We start from the raw sequence: 15,526 nt of genomic DNA on the forward strand, positions 1-15,526 counted from the left end.
GTTTAATATTTAAACATGGAATTACTACAATTGCACTCTCTGTAAATTATATTAACATTAATATATATTAATATTATTACTTTGAAATATAAATTATAACACAATATTTATGTTTTCATTAATTTCAAACAGAAACTTAAAATGCAACTGGAGTTTAATAGATTTTAATACATTACTTGTTAGAGCAGGGACTTTGGGATTCTTTTCTAACTATTTCACTTGAATTTAGAAAAGGAATTACTATCAACATTATAATCCTAATCCAATCAAAATTCCTATTGAGAAACAATTGTTCTTACCCTCATATTTATAAAGCATATTTTCTAAAAAGAATGATAAAACTTTATATACATACTGTTCTATATACTCTTTTGTTATCCCCATAGAGAAAACAAAGTCTTTTATTTTTATTTCCTTTGAATCTTCCATTGAAACTTTCAAAGTATTGTGTTGTAACATGCTACAATTTCTTACAAAATTTTACTGGTGTTATAGAACTGAATGTTTCATAAATATGCAGTATGTAGCATTATCTTGTAACTACTTATATAAGAGATGAATAGGCCCTATTGTATAAAATCAAATTTTGCAGGCACCATTTTTATTGTCAAAGTGGGGAACAAGATTTTCCTATTATGTTGTTCTACATTCTAACCTTGAAGATGCTATTAAGCATAAAAACCAAGACACTGATGAGGCCTTGCAAAATGAAGTAATGCTTTCCCCTTCAAGCCAACCAGCATAGCTATTTTTAACTGTTTGCCAACGTACAAATGTTCCACAGCAGAAGTAAAATTCTTAGTTATAATCACAAGAATGAGCTCTGCAAATAGCCTGTTAATCAATGGATATAACTTTCTTTAGAGGACAGTCATAATCATGTATTGGGGGTTCCTTTGGAAACCATTCAGTGTATGAATCTTCTACCAACAGTCTAAGCAAATTGCATTTTTCATGGGCTTCATGATCTCTAAATTGATATCTGTATTATAAGATCACTGTAATTTTCCAACTGTTGGGACATTAATTTATAAAATTCCTTAGGTTAATTGATTTTAAACAAACAACCATAAAGCAAATGATTGCATTTCTATAACATCACAGACAGTAATGTTAATTCAAATCTAGGTCATAAAAGTATCTGAATGATTCAAGAAAAATATTACTATATAATGTTTCTTGCCTTGGATTATCTCAATAATTACTAGCATATGAACTTGCCCTTATAGGAGGGGGACAAGGGCTAAAAAGTTGTTTTATCCTCTCAAATGGAAATAAATCAATGTTATTTTAGTAAATGTTATTTTAACTTTAGCCTCAATATGAATGGCTTTGGCATTATATTAAAATTAAATTTAAGGTTTAAGCTAGAAACTTTTTCTGAAAGTCTGTGGTCATCCATCTTGAACTCCAAGCATGTAGGAAGACATAGGTAGAAGTATATTAAATCTGACAAATGACCTCCCATGTGCAAAGGAGGAAATAAAGATTCATTCTCCATGTTTGTGAGATCATTTTGATGAAGGAAAGGCTAATTGAGGATGACATACATTCTAAATTTAATTCAAATCAGCATTTTTACATGAAGACTCATCACATTTCCAATGGTACATGTTACCATAAAACAGCTTAGTAAAGACATTTTGAATTTGATTCTTGCAATCTTTTAAAATGCTTCATCAGAACTGACATTTTTAGGGGTAATGAGTTTCCAATCTGAGTATTAGCTCAAACTGGATACCTGTGGTATTTTACACCTTTTATTTAAAAAGAAGCATTTTTCTTTAGCATAATTAAGTCTTATGTTACAGAGAAAATTGCAACTAATATGAGATTATGCCTAGGAAACATGTGGGGAAAGTGTCAACACAGGGTTTCTCACAGTAAAAGCAAATCACCTTGAAATGATTAAAATGTTAAATTACGAATGACTCATCTTCTGGCATTCAAAAATTGTCATATTCCAAGACCAAGTAGCACTACTATTGTTTTTAAAATGAAAAGGTGATTGCTAACTCTTTCCTCTTGAAATGCTCCAAAATTAGCATTAATATTATCCTATTAACACACAGTTAACAGCTCAACTCTGTAAAAAGACCACCTCATCGTCTATCTAATAGGTAGTTTTGTTAATTCTGCAAATTTCACATAATGGTTATCATTTGTTAAAAGTCAGGGTCATTTATATTTTATACTAAGATAAAATTGTATCTTGACTATATTTACACAATGACAATTCAAAATATAGAGGTCAGATTTACTAAGAGGTTAGATGGAAACAATATTTAGGAGTTCCTACCTTTAAGACTTTATATTATATGCCAGTCATTCTAATTAAATTTAGAAACAAACATTAGTATGCAAGTCAGTGGTTGTAAACATGTCACATACAAAGATTATCAGCATGTCCTGTTTATGGTACTATATTCCCAGCTACAGCATGGTCATTTGGCTTTCTTCTAAGAATAAAACAAAGCAGAATGCCTACATATCTAAATTTGGATTTGAGAAAATAGTACTTTTTTCATAGGATAATTTATTTATAAAAAATCATATGTCAACTACATTTTCAAGGATGAGACTTTGGAAAGATCTTACCTTACCTAAGGAATGAACAGTGGGCTTCTTCTTATTCTGTGTATCTGAAATATCTCAGGTGTTTCAATGGTCAAGTATAATATAGAGTTAAGCACATGCCTCACCTTAGTTTCCAAAGTTATATTTACCTTTCAAAGCAACTGAGTGTATAACTCATTGCTTATTTCCTAAATAAATCCCTGGGCAATTGTGCTATATATTTCTAAAGATTAATTTGGAGACTATTATGATCATCACCTATGATCATTTACATTGATGGAACACATACAATTAAATCATTTGCTTGTTTAAAGGCTCAAAAATTCAAGAACTATGACTATGAATCTAGAGTATTTTTCTGTAGGCTCACTATACTTCATATGTAGATATAACAATCTGCCCATAAAAGTACTAGAAATTCTCAGATTAAGTTTTAATTAAATTTATTGAAAACATTCTCATTGAATTTTTTTCTGGCATGTTATCACTTGAAGAAATTGGGAGACATTATGAAACATGGAGTCTCTTTCATGAGAGAAAAATCTTAAACTGGAATTTTATAGCACTTGATATATTTTCAAGATATTCTTATTTATCATGGAGTTTTGAATGATACCCCAAATATATGGGCAATAGCTGTATGTAAACATGTAAGTCATTTGTTCTGTAGATAAGAATTTATCAAATTACTAGATCTATTTATTTTTCATTTGGGTGAAAGGTAAGATTTTGAGAACAGCATCACTTTTAGCATCTTCTCTGTTAGCAACAGTATTGAAGATAGTAATGATAATAATAAATACAGAACACTGAATGTGCTAGATCCTTCCAAAAAATATTACAGAAAATTTACAAAACACAACCATGAGCTTATTATTCAGAGTCTATATATAAGGAAACTGAGGCACAGACATGCTGCATAACTTGACAAGGGTCACACATACATTCAATGGCAGAGCTGTGGTCTGCTTCCAGTTATTCTGGTTTCAGCGCCCATAAACTCAAATGGTAAAAATAAAGTAAGGAAATTAAGAAATGCTCTAACATCATGAGAAGATACAAACAGAGAAATGATATGGTATTTTTTTTTAACATCTTTATTGGAGTATAATTGCCTTAAAATGTTGTGATAGTTTCCACCGTACAACAAAGTGAATCAGCCACATGTATACATATATACACATATCCCCTCCCTCTTGTGTCTCCCTCCCACTCTCCCTATCCCACCGCTCCAGGTGGTCAAAAAATACCAAGCTGATCTCCCTGTGCCATGCAGCTGCTTCCCACTAGCTATCTATTTAACATTTCGTAGTGTATATATGTCAATGTTACTCTCTCACTTCGCTTCAGCTAACCCTTCTCCCACTCCATGACCTCAAGTCCATTCTCTACCTCTGCGTCATTATTCCTGTCCTGACCCTAGGTTTATCAGAATCAATTTTTTTTTTTTTTAGATTCCATATATATGTGTTAGCATATGGAATTTCTTTTTCTCTTTCTGACTTACTTCACTCTGTATGACAGACTCTTGGTCCATCCACCTCACTACACATAACTCAGTTTCATTTCTTTATATGGCTGAGTATTATTCCATTGTAAATATCAGCCACAACTTCTTTATCCATTCATCTTTCAATGGACACTTAGGTTGTTTCCATGTCCTGGCTATTGTAAATAATGTGGCAATAAACATTGTGGTACATGACTCTTTTTGAATTATGGTTTTCTCAGGGTATATGCCCAGTAGTGGGATTGCTGGGTCATATGGTAGTTCTATTTTTAGTTTTCTAAGAAACCTCCATACTGTTCTCCATAGTGGCTGTATCAATTTACATTCCCACCAACAGTGCAAGAGGGTTCCCTTTTCTCTACACCTTCTCCAGCATTTATTGTTTGTAGAATTTTTGATGATGTCCATTCTGAATTGTGTGAGGTGATACTTCATTGTAGTTTTGAGTTGCATTTCTCTAATGATTAGTGATGTTGAGAATCCTTTCATGTGTTTGCTGGCAATCTGTACATCTTCTTTGGAGAAATGTCTATTTAGGGCTTCTGCCCATATTTGGATAGGGTTGTTTGCTTTTTGATATTGAGCTGCATGAGCTGCTTGTATATTTCAGGGATTAATTCTTTATTAGATTCTACATTTGCAAATATTTTCTCCCATTCTGACGGTGGACTTTTCATCTTGTTTCTGGTTTCTTTTGCTGTGCAAAAGCTTTTAAGTTTTGTTAAGTCCAATTTATTTATTTTTGTTTTTATTTCCATTTCTCTAGGAGGTGGGTCAAAAAGGATTTTGCTGTGATTTATGTCATAGAGTGTTCTGTCTGTTTTCCTTGAAGAGTTTTATAGTGTCTGGCCTTACATTTAGGTCTCTAATCAATTTTGAGTTTGTTTTTGTGTATGATGTTAGGAGTGTTCTAATTTCATTCTTTAACATGTAGCTGTCCAGTTTTCCCAGCACCACTTACTGAAGAGGCTGTCTTTTCTCCATTGTATATGCTTGCCTCCTTCATCAAATATAAGGTGACCATATGTGCATGGGTTTATCTCTGAGCTTTCTATCCTGTTCCATTGATCTATATTTCTGTTCTTGTGGCAGTATCATACTGTCTTGATTACTGTAGCTTTGCAGTATAGTCTGAAGTAAGGGAGCCTGATTCCTCCAGCTCTGTTTTTTTCTCAAGATTGTTTTTGCTATTCAGGGCTTTTTGTGTTTCCATACAAATTGTGAAATTTTTTGTTCTAGTTCTGTGAAAAATGCAATTGGTAGTTTCACAGGGATTGCATTGAATCTGTAGATTGCTTTGGGTAATATTTTCATTTTCACAAGGTTGATTTTTCCAACCCAAGAACATGGTATATCTTTCCATCTGTTTGTATTATCTTTAATTTCTTTCATCAGTGTCTTATAGTTTTCTGCATACACGTCTTTATCTCCTTAGGTAGGTTTATTCCTAGGTATTTTATTCTTTTTGTTGCAATGGGAAATGGGAGTGTTTCCTTAATTTCTCTTTCAGATTTTTCATCATCAGTGTATAGGAATGCAAGAGATTTCTGTGATTAATTTTATAAACTGCTGCTTTATGCAATTTATTGATTAGCTCTAGTAGTTCTCTGATAGGATCTTTAGGATTCTCTATGTATAATATCATGTCATCTGCAAACAGTGACAGTTTTACTTCTTCTTTTCCAATTTGGATTCCTTTATTTCTTTTTCTTCTCTGATTGCTGTAGCTAAAACTTCCAAAACCATGTTGAATAAGAGTGGTGAGAGTGGGCAACCTTGTCTTGTTCCTGATCTTAGTGGAAATGCTTTCAATTTTTCACCATTGAGAACAATGTTGGCTGTGGGTTTGTCATATATGGCTTTTATTATGTTGAGGTTGGTTCCCTCTATGACTACTTTCTAGAGAGTTTTTATTATAAATGGGTATTTAATTTTGTCCAAAGCTTTTTCTGCATCTATTTAGATGATCATATGGTTTTTACCCTCAATTTGTTAATATGGTGCATCACATTGATTGATTTGCATATCTTGAAGAATCCTTGCATTTCTGAGATAAACCCCACTTGATCATGGTATATGATCCTTTTAATGTGCTGTTGGATTCTATTTGCTAGTATTTTGTTGAGGATTTTTGCATCTTTGTTCATCAGTAATATTGGCCTGTAGTTTTCTTTTTTTGATATCTTTGTCTGGTTTTGGTATCAGGCTTATGTTGGCCTCGTAGAATGAATTTGGGAGTGTTCCTCCCTCTGCTATATTTTGGAAGAGTTTGAGAAGGATCAGTGTTAGCTCTTCTCTAAATGTTTGATAGAATTCACCTGTGAAGCCATGTGGTCCTGGGCTTTTGTTTGTTGGAAGATTTTCAATCATAGTTTCAATTTCAGTGTTTGTGATTGGTCTGTTTATATTTCCTATTTCTTCCTGGTTCAGTCTCAGGAGGTTGTGCTTTTCTTAGTATTTGCCCATTTCTTCCAGGTTGTCCATTTTATTGGCATACAGTTGCTTGTAGTAATCTCTCATGATCCTTTGTATTTCTGAGTGTCAGTTGTTACTTCTCCTTTTTCATTTTTAATACTATTGATTTGAGTCATCTTTTTTTTCTTGAAGAGTCTAGTTAATGGTTTATCAATTGTTTTTATCTTCTCAAAGAACCAGCTTTTAGTTTTATTGATTTTTGCTATTGTTTCCTTCATTTCTTTTTCAATTATTTCTGATCTGCTCTTTATGATTTCTTTCCTTCTGCTAACTTTGGAATTTTTTTGTTCTTCTTTCTCTAATTGCTTTAGGTATATGGTTAGGTTGCTTATCTGAGATGTTTCGTGTTTTTTGAGGTAGGATTGTATTGCTATAAACTTCCCTCTTAGAACTGCTTTTGCTGCATCCCATAGGTATTGGGTCATCGTGTTTTCATTGTCATTTGTTTCTAGGTATTTTTTGATTTCCTCTTTGATTCCTCCAGTGATCTCTTGGTTATTTCATAGAATATAGTTTAGTCTCCATGTGTTTGTATTTTTTACAGATTTTTTTTCCTGTATTGATATATAGTCTCATAGCTTTGTGGTTGGAAATGATACTTGATACAATGCCAATTTTCTTAAATTTACCAAGGCTTGATTTGTGACCCAACATATGATCTATCCTGGAGAATGTCCATGAGCAGTTGAGAAGAAAATTTATTCTGTTGTTTTTGGATGGAATGTCCTATAAGTATTAATTAAATCTATCTTATCTAATGTGACATTTAAAGCTTGTGTTTCCTTATTCATTTGGGATGATCTGTCCATTTGTGGAAGTGAGGTGTTAAAGTTCCCTACTATTATTTTGTTACTGTCATTTTCCTCTTTATGGCTGTTAGCACTTGGCTTATGTTTTGAGGTGCTCCTAGGTTGGGTACATAAATTTTTACAATTGTTATATATTCTTCTTGGATTGATAACTTGATCATTATGTAGTGTCCTTCTTTGTCTCTTGTAATACTCTTTATTTTAAAGTCTATTTTGTCTGATATGAGAATTGCTAATCCAGCTTTCTTTTGATTTCCATTTGCATGGAATATCTTTTTCCATCCCCTCACTTTCAGTCTGTATGTGTCCCTAGGTCTGAAGTGGGTATCTTGTAGACAAGATATATACAAGTCTTGTTTTTGTAACCATTCAGCTAACCTATGTCTTTTGGTTGGCACATTTAATCCATTTACATTTAAAATAATTATCAATATGTATGTTCCTATTACCATTTTCTTAATTGTTTTGGGTTTGTTATTGTAGGTCTTTTCCTTTTCTTGTGTTTCCTGCCTAAAGAAGTTCCTTTAGCATTTGCTGTAAAGTTGGTTTGGTGGTGCTGAATTTTCTTAGCTTTTGCTTGTCTGTAAATGTTTTAATTTATCTGTTGAGTGTGAATGAGATCCTTGCTAGGTAGAGTAATCCTAGTTGTAGGTTTTCCCCTTTCATTGCTTTAAATATATCCTGCCACTCCCTTCTGGCTTGCCGAGTTTCTGCTGAGTGGTCAGCTGTTAAACTTATGGGGATTTCCTTGTATGTTATTTGTTGCTTTTCCCTTGCTGCTTTTAATATTTTTCTTTGTATTTAATTCTTGATAGTTTGATTAATATGTGTCTTGGTGTGTGTCCTCTTGGATTTTTCTTGTATGGGACTCCCTGCACTTCTTGGACTTTATTGAGTATTTCCTTTCTCATATTAGGGAAGTTTTCAACTATAATCTCTTCAAATATTTTCTCAGACCCTTCTTTTTCTCTTCTTCTGGGACTCCTATAATTCGAATGTTGGTGGATTTTATGTTGTCCCAGAAGTCTCTCAGACTGTCCTCAATTCTTTTCATTCTTTTTTCTTTATTCCACTCTGTGGTAGTTATTTCCACTGTTTTATCTTCCAGGTCATTTATCCATTCTTCTGCCTCAGTTATTCTGCTATTGATTCCTTCTAGAGAAGTTTTATTTCATTTATTGTTTTTTTTCATCATTGTTTCTTTGCTCTTTAGTTATTCTAGGTCCTTGTTAAACCTTTCTTGCATTTTCTTATTCTATTTCCAAGATTTTGGATCATCCTTACTATCATTACTCTGAAAATCTTTTTCAGGTGGACTGCCAATTTCCTCTTTGTTTGTTTTGTCTGGTGGGTTTTTACCTTGCTCCTTCATCTTCTGCATATTTCTTTGTCTTCTCATTTTGCTTAACTACTGTATTTGGAATTTCCTTTCGCAGGCTGCATTTTCATAGTTCCTGCTGTTTTTGGTGTCTGCCTCCAGTGAGTAAGGTTAGTTCAATGGCTTTTGTAAGCTTTTTGGTAGAGGCGATTAGTATCTTTGTTCTGGTGGGTGGGGCTGGGTATTCTCTTTCTCATGGGCTGCTCCACATCCAGTGGTGTGTTTGTGAATTTATTATGTTTTTAGTTATCCTCTCTGCCATTGGCTGAAGTTGTGTTCCTATCTTGCTAGTTGTTTGGTACATGGCATCTAGCACTGGAGCTTGCTGGTCATTGGGTAGAACTGGGTCTTAGCTCTGAGATGGAGATCTGTGGGAGAGCTCTGGCTGATTGGTTTTACGTGGGGCTGGGAGGTCTCTGGTGGTCCAATGTCCTGATCTCGGCTCTCCTACCTCAGAGGCTCAGGCCTGACACCAGACCAGAGCACCAAACACTGTCAGCCACACAGCTCAGAAAAAAAGGGCAAAAAATAGAAAGAAAATAATAGTATAAAAAATAAATTTGTTAAAATAAAAAGTAATAATGATTAAAAAGATAGAGCCATGAAGCAAGAAACAAATCCACCAATGATAACAAGCGCTAAAATCTATACAAGATAAATATAAAATTCAGAAACAAGTCAGTCACAGACAGCAAACCCCAAGTCTACAGTTGCTCCAAAAGTCCACTGCCTCAATTTTGGGATGATTCATTGTCTATTCAGGTGTTCCACAGATGCAGGGTATATCAAGTTGACTGTGGAGATTTAATCCAATGCTCTTGAGGCTTCACAGAGAAATTTCCCTTTCTCTTTTGTGTTTGCACAGCTCCTGGGATTCAGCTTTGCTTTTGGCTCCACCTCTCTGTCTAGGTTGCCCTCAGGCATCTATTCCCCACCCAAACAGGAGGGTGTTAAAGCAGCTGCTGATTAGAGGGCTCTGGCTCACTCAGGCCAGGGGGAGGGAGGGGTACCGTAGTTATACTTGGGATACAGAATGAGCCTGTGGAGGCAGAGGCCAGCATGACGTTGCAACAGCCTGAGACATGCCATGTGGTCTCCCTGGGAAGTTGTCCCTGGATCACAGGACCCTGGCAGTGATGGACTGCACAGTCTCCCTGGCAGTGTGAATAGTGACCTGTGCTTGCACACAGGATTTTTGGGGCTCCAGCAGCAGCGTTAGTGTTTCATGCCCATCTCTGGTGTCTGAGGTGATAGCTGCGGCTCGCACCCATCTCTGGAGCTCAGTTAGGCTGTGCTCTGCCTTCTGTGGGAAGACAGGGAAGGAATCCCCTCTCCTTGCACATCCTGAAACAATGGTCTCTTGCTTCTTAGGCAGGTCCATTTATTTTCCCAGACTCCCTCCTGGCTAGCTGTGACACACTAACCCGCTTTAGGCTGTGTTCACACAGCCAGCCCCCGTCCTCTCCCTGGGATCTGACCACTGAAGCCCAAGCCTCAGCTCCCAACTCCCACCTGTCCTGGTGGGTGAGTGGACAAGCCTCTCAGGCTGGTGAGTGCTGGTCGGCACCGATCCTCTGTGTGGGAATCTCTCTGCTTTGCCCTCTGCACCCCTGTTGCTGTGTTCTCCTCCACGGCTCCAAAGCTTCCCTGCCACCCACACCCCATCCCCACCAGTAAAGGGGCTTTCTAGTGTGTGAAACTTTTCCTTCTTCACAGCTTTGTCCCAGAGGTGTAGATCCCATTCCTATTCTTTTGTCTCTGTTTTTTATTTTTCTTTTGCCTTACCCAGGTACATGGGTATTTTCTCGCATTTTGGGAAGTCTGAGGTCCTCTGCCAGCGTTCAGTAGGTGTTCTATAGGAGTTTTTCCACGTGTAGATGTATTTTTGATGTATTTGTGGGGAGGAAGGTGATTTCCACATCTTACTCCTCTGCCATCTTGAAGCTTACCCACACTGTATGTTTTTTTTAGAAAAAAATTGGCACATTTGTTGTTTATTCATTAGCTAATTCATTAAAACACACTTTTTATAACTAGTATTTTCCTAGAATGGGAAAACGAACTCAAGATCTAAACATTAAAGATAACATAAGCAAGTAAAGGGAAAAAAAAACCAAACTTCTAAGTAAATACTGGCAGTGTTGAACAATATAACTGTTAAAGAAACACAGTAATTTTAATCTTAACCAAAATGAGGATGAATCAGGGAAGGTGACATTTGATTTGAGTTATAAATCAGTGGGAGTAGAGTGTGAGAGTATAAATATTCTAGTCAGAAAAACAGAAGCTTAAGAGTCTACACTGTGATCTGGAAACTGCACATATTTCAGTATGGCTAGAGATAACATTAAGGTTTAGAGGAATGAAGTTTTAAAGTTAGGCAAAAAGTAAGATTTCAAAGGGCCTCGTTTAGAATGTTAAGAAGCAGCACTAGTTTTAGAAAAGTAATGTGTAGCCAATCAAGTGTTTTAGAAATATGATTCTGGCAGCATGAAATAAAGTAGATGGTTGAAGGATACTGCTGGAAGAAGCAAATCAGACAGGAGTCTGATTAGGATAGCCTAATTTATGAGGGGTTTGAAGGTACAATAAGCAACAAGTCAATGACATTGGATTGGAAATACATATGAACATTGGCTTTGTAGGACAAGATGACTGATTAGACTTGAGTTTAATCAGTTAAATAAATTTAAGATATGTTTCAGGTTTCTGGTTTGGGCAACTTCAAGGGAAATGGGAAATAAGTGTGCAATTAGGTGAGACCTATATCCAGAAAGGTGAGTCAGTTTGAGGAAATCTGTGAGCTATGATTTGTCTATCTACCCAGATGAAAATGTCAAAACTGCAACTGGATATACACATCTGGAATCCATAAGGGTTCTGGGTTAAGGGTGGGCTGGATTTAGTAGTAAGACAAATCCTTCCTTGAATGCCCACTAGGTGCCATTTTAGGTTCTCAGAAAATCCATACAAGGATTTTACTATATTCATATACTATAATGTGATATATATTTTATTAATGAAAAAATTGATACCTAGAGATATGAAAAAAACTTTTAGGAAGTAGTAGTACTGGAATTTATACCATAACACCAAACTTAAATGCCTTTCATTATACCACTGTCCCCCTCATCTCTATGCTGTCATTCGTATACAGGAAACTCTTGAACGTACTGGAATGAATTAGATCACCAATGAAGAGAGTTAAGGGAGGAGAGTACCACAGAAAAATCACTGAACATTTATAATTTTTAAGAAGCCAGAGGAAGAGCATCCAGGGAAGGAGAACTTAAGAAACAGAGGAAAGAGAAAATAGCGGTACAAAAGCACAAGTAGAATATAATTTTTCAAAGAGGAAAAGATCAACAGAATCAAGTAATGAAAAGAGGTTAGAAAAATATGCTTTTTTCATTTAGAAAGCATTTATCTACTACCTTCCACTGATATTTCCTAGGCATTAAAAATCCACACTTTAGGCATCATTTGTGACTATAAATTCTGAGAGGATAAATAAAAACTATAGGTGATGCAGACATTTTTAGGTGCTTGTGTTTGTATGAGTATGAGGAAAGGTGTGCATCATGTCTGAGATAAAAGTCTTCAGTTTGGATTCCTTTTGTGGGGCTGGGGTGTGAGGAGAGGATAATGATGAAATTTTTAATCTAGTATGAGATTTTTCTGGAGGAGAGATGGGAATTTTTCACAGAAGTTGCCATGAGACTATTGGAATAGCTGGTTGAGGGACATAGGGACTTCAAGGTGTTATCTCTTTAGCTCTCTGGCTTGATATAAATTACAGTCATCAATTATTAAATTTTCAAGCAAACATTTACCCAAGGCTGACCTTTGAAATTTTAAGAAGCTACTTTTACTTTCCCATCTCCTGTTTCCTAAGAAATCAAGTGGTTTCAGCAAGCCCCACCCAACCCTTTTTATGCAACATTCAGAGCGCCCTCTATTTTATTCCATGACACCTAATTAAATTTTACACATATATTTCCCAATACTTATTTTACATAATAGAGTGAAAACTTTATGAGGTCAGGGTTCCCAGTGGGTTTTTTTAATTGAATAAGGTAAGGAATTAATAACAGATAATCCACAGATTTTTCTGAAAAATATAATTTATATATATATACATATATGTATATATAATATGTTTATAATTAATGACATAGAAATGTATTCGAGACCCAGAACTTTTTTTATTGAGGTATAATTGCTTTACAATGAAGTATCAGTTTATGCTGTACAAAGAAGTGAATCAGCTATATGTATACATATATCCCATCTCATGGATCTCCCTCCCAACGTCCCACCCATCTAGGCCACCACAGAACACCGAGCTGAGCTCCCTACGCTATACACCAGGTTCCCACTAGCTATCTGTTTTCCACATGGTAGTGTATATATATCAATTCCAATCTCCCAATCCATCCCATCCCCCCTTCCCCACCCCGCCATGTCCACATGTCCCTTCTCTATGCAGGGATAGAGACGCAGACGTAGAGACACAGAAATTTTTAAGTTTGGTCTCTTTCCTGTTTTAGAGTACATAGAGTTGTAAAATGCCTTCAAGAGTGATAAATTTTGATGATCTCTGAATCTCACCTCTGCAGGAGCAGTGCCATGCGTTACTGGGTTAATTAATTAAATGTCTCAGGTTTATACTTGCATGTAAGCTATCTTACGCATTTTTCATTCAACACATTTAAATCTAAGAGGAGGATATATAAGTACACTTTGCAAACCAGATATTCTAAGGTAAAGCTCAATGATGGGAAGGAACCACTTCTTTTATCAGGGCAAAATACACATTACTTGGTATTAAAAATATGGATGTTGCCTCCACATTCTATTCTACCCCTGCACCATCAACATGTTTTCACTCGGGCTGAACAAATTAACTGCAAACAAATATTGCTTTTACTAGGTTTTCACTGAGCAACAAGAGTGTTTTTAAAATTACCCATGAATAGCTCAGGCACTCAGATATCTGTTTTTGGGGCCTGAAGATGCATGCTTTAAGAATCTTTAGTCATTAATATCAAGCCAGAAAACACTAAGGTAAAAGGCCCAGTGTAATATATATCCTAAGATGCTCTACTTATAACGACTGCATTGCTCTTTTAAGGCTTCATTTATTCTTGACAGAAACAATTATGTGAAGTAATTATATCTAAAGTCAGGCAGTGTACAGCGTTCAATTTGGAAGGTAAAGAGCATTGTTTGACTGTTGTTACCAGGCACATTCCTGATAGGGAACAAATACTTACATCAATAGGAATCATGCACTTCATAATTTATTATTTTATTTGCATATGCTGTTATCATAATAAGTGCCAGGTTAACCATCTTAAACACAGAGACAAAATTACTAGTATAACATCAGTGGGAGAAAGCAATATAGAAGCAGCTCATCAATATTTCCTTTGCATGGCTTGTTATTTTATAGGGCTCTTTTTCCTTGCATGACCAAATGTTGCATAATTGACTGGACAGAATTATTTCAGAAGACATCCAAAGATTGAAAGGCCAACATCCTTAGTGAATAAACTGGATGACACATAGAATTTAAAACAGTTAATTTGACCAGATACTGCAAATTAAGTGAGTTACTCCTTCTTATGAGTATTTTCTCAGAAACAAATTATCCTTTTTTAAAAAATATATAATTGGACACAAATTATCTACATTAATACATACTTCCTTCATAGTTTGAAAAAGATCATAAATTCTCCCAAGTTTTCTAATTTGCAACTAGCCAAACTGCCATACTGACCCCTTGAATACATCTGGATAACTCTGCATTCAATGTAAATTTATTAATTTATGGTAAGGGAGAAAATATGACTATTGAAGCATCACAACTATAAGTTGTGTTTATTTTCCTTCTGTTTTATTTACACTATTAATCTGTTAAATCATTAAGTAATTTATTTTTATTTCAAGAGGAAACTCATTTTACTATGAAATATTGAAAGGTATGTGTATATTTCAAGGTGCCCTATATTTATCTAAAGCATTATTCTGTTAGAAAGAAACATTTCTGCATAATTATGATCTCCAGACTAGCAGGCGTTTCCAGGCATTGTCTTAAATATACCACTTTATCTTGGCAAAAAGATAATTGTTTTATTTCCATCAGATACATTAAAAATAACTATGTGCCACATATATCTTATTCCATAAAAGTATAATCATACGTAATAAGGCTACTTACCAAGAGAACTGGCTAAAATAGTCAGGTTGAAATGATTGTACCCTTGAGTATGCATTTCATCTTTACTCTAAGAGAAAGTTAAGAATTTTTTGTGTGTTTACTTTCTTTTCACTCCCTCCACCATGTTTGAAGAGTGATATAGGAAATGAATTAATTCCTATAATCTGATATTTTTGCATATACAACTCAGTTTCCCTTAGTTTGAGAGTTGCTGAAATATTTTTTTTCTGTATCTATCTTGTTATTGTATCCCTTTTTTGAAAAAAATAGAGGGTTCATTTTGTGATTTTATATTTACATCACCAATCTTTCTTCAAGAATATTGGCTTAAATGATATTTAATAGTAGGTCAGTTATTGTTCTGGTGATTCCAAGTAAATAAACACAATTTCAGAGAAGAAATTGATGGGTTTTATGTAATTTGATGTCAGGTATTCTATAGGAACTCATAAAACTGGATCCATTGTTTCAAATACCATTAGGACTCTATTTTTTCTTTTCTGATGCTCTTATATATGCCCTTCAAATTTTGTCTCTCGACAAGCCCACTTCCT

This window comes from Pseudorca crassidens, chromosome 18 (genome assembly GCF_039906515.1).
Source record: "Pseudorca crassidens isolate mPseCra1 chromosome 18, mPseCra1.hap1, whole genome shotgun sequence".
Lineage (NCBI taxonomy): Eukaryota > Metazoa > Chordata > Mammalia > Artiodactyla > Delphinidae > Pseudorca > Pseudorca crassidens.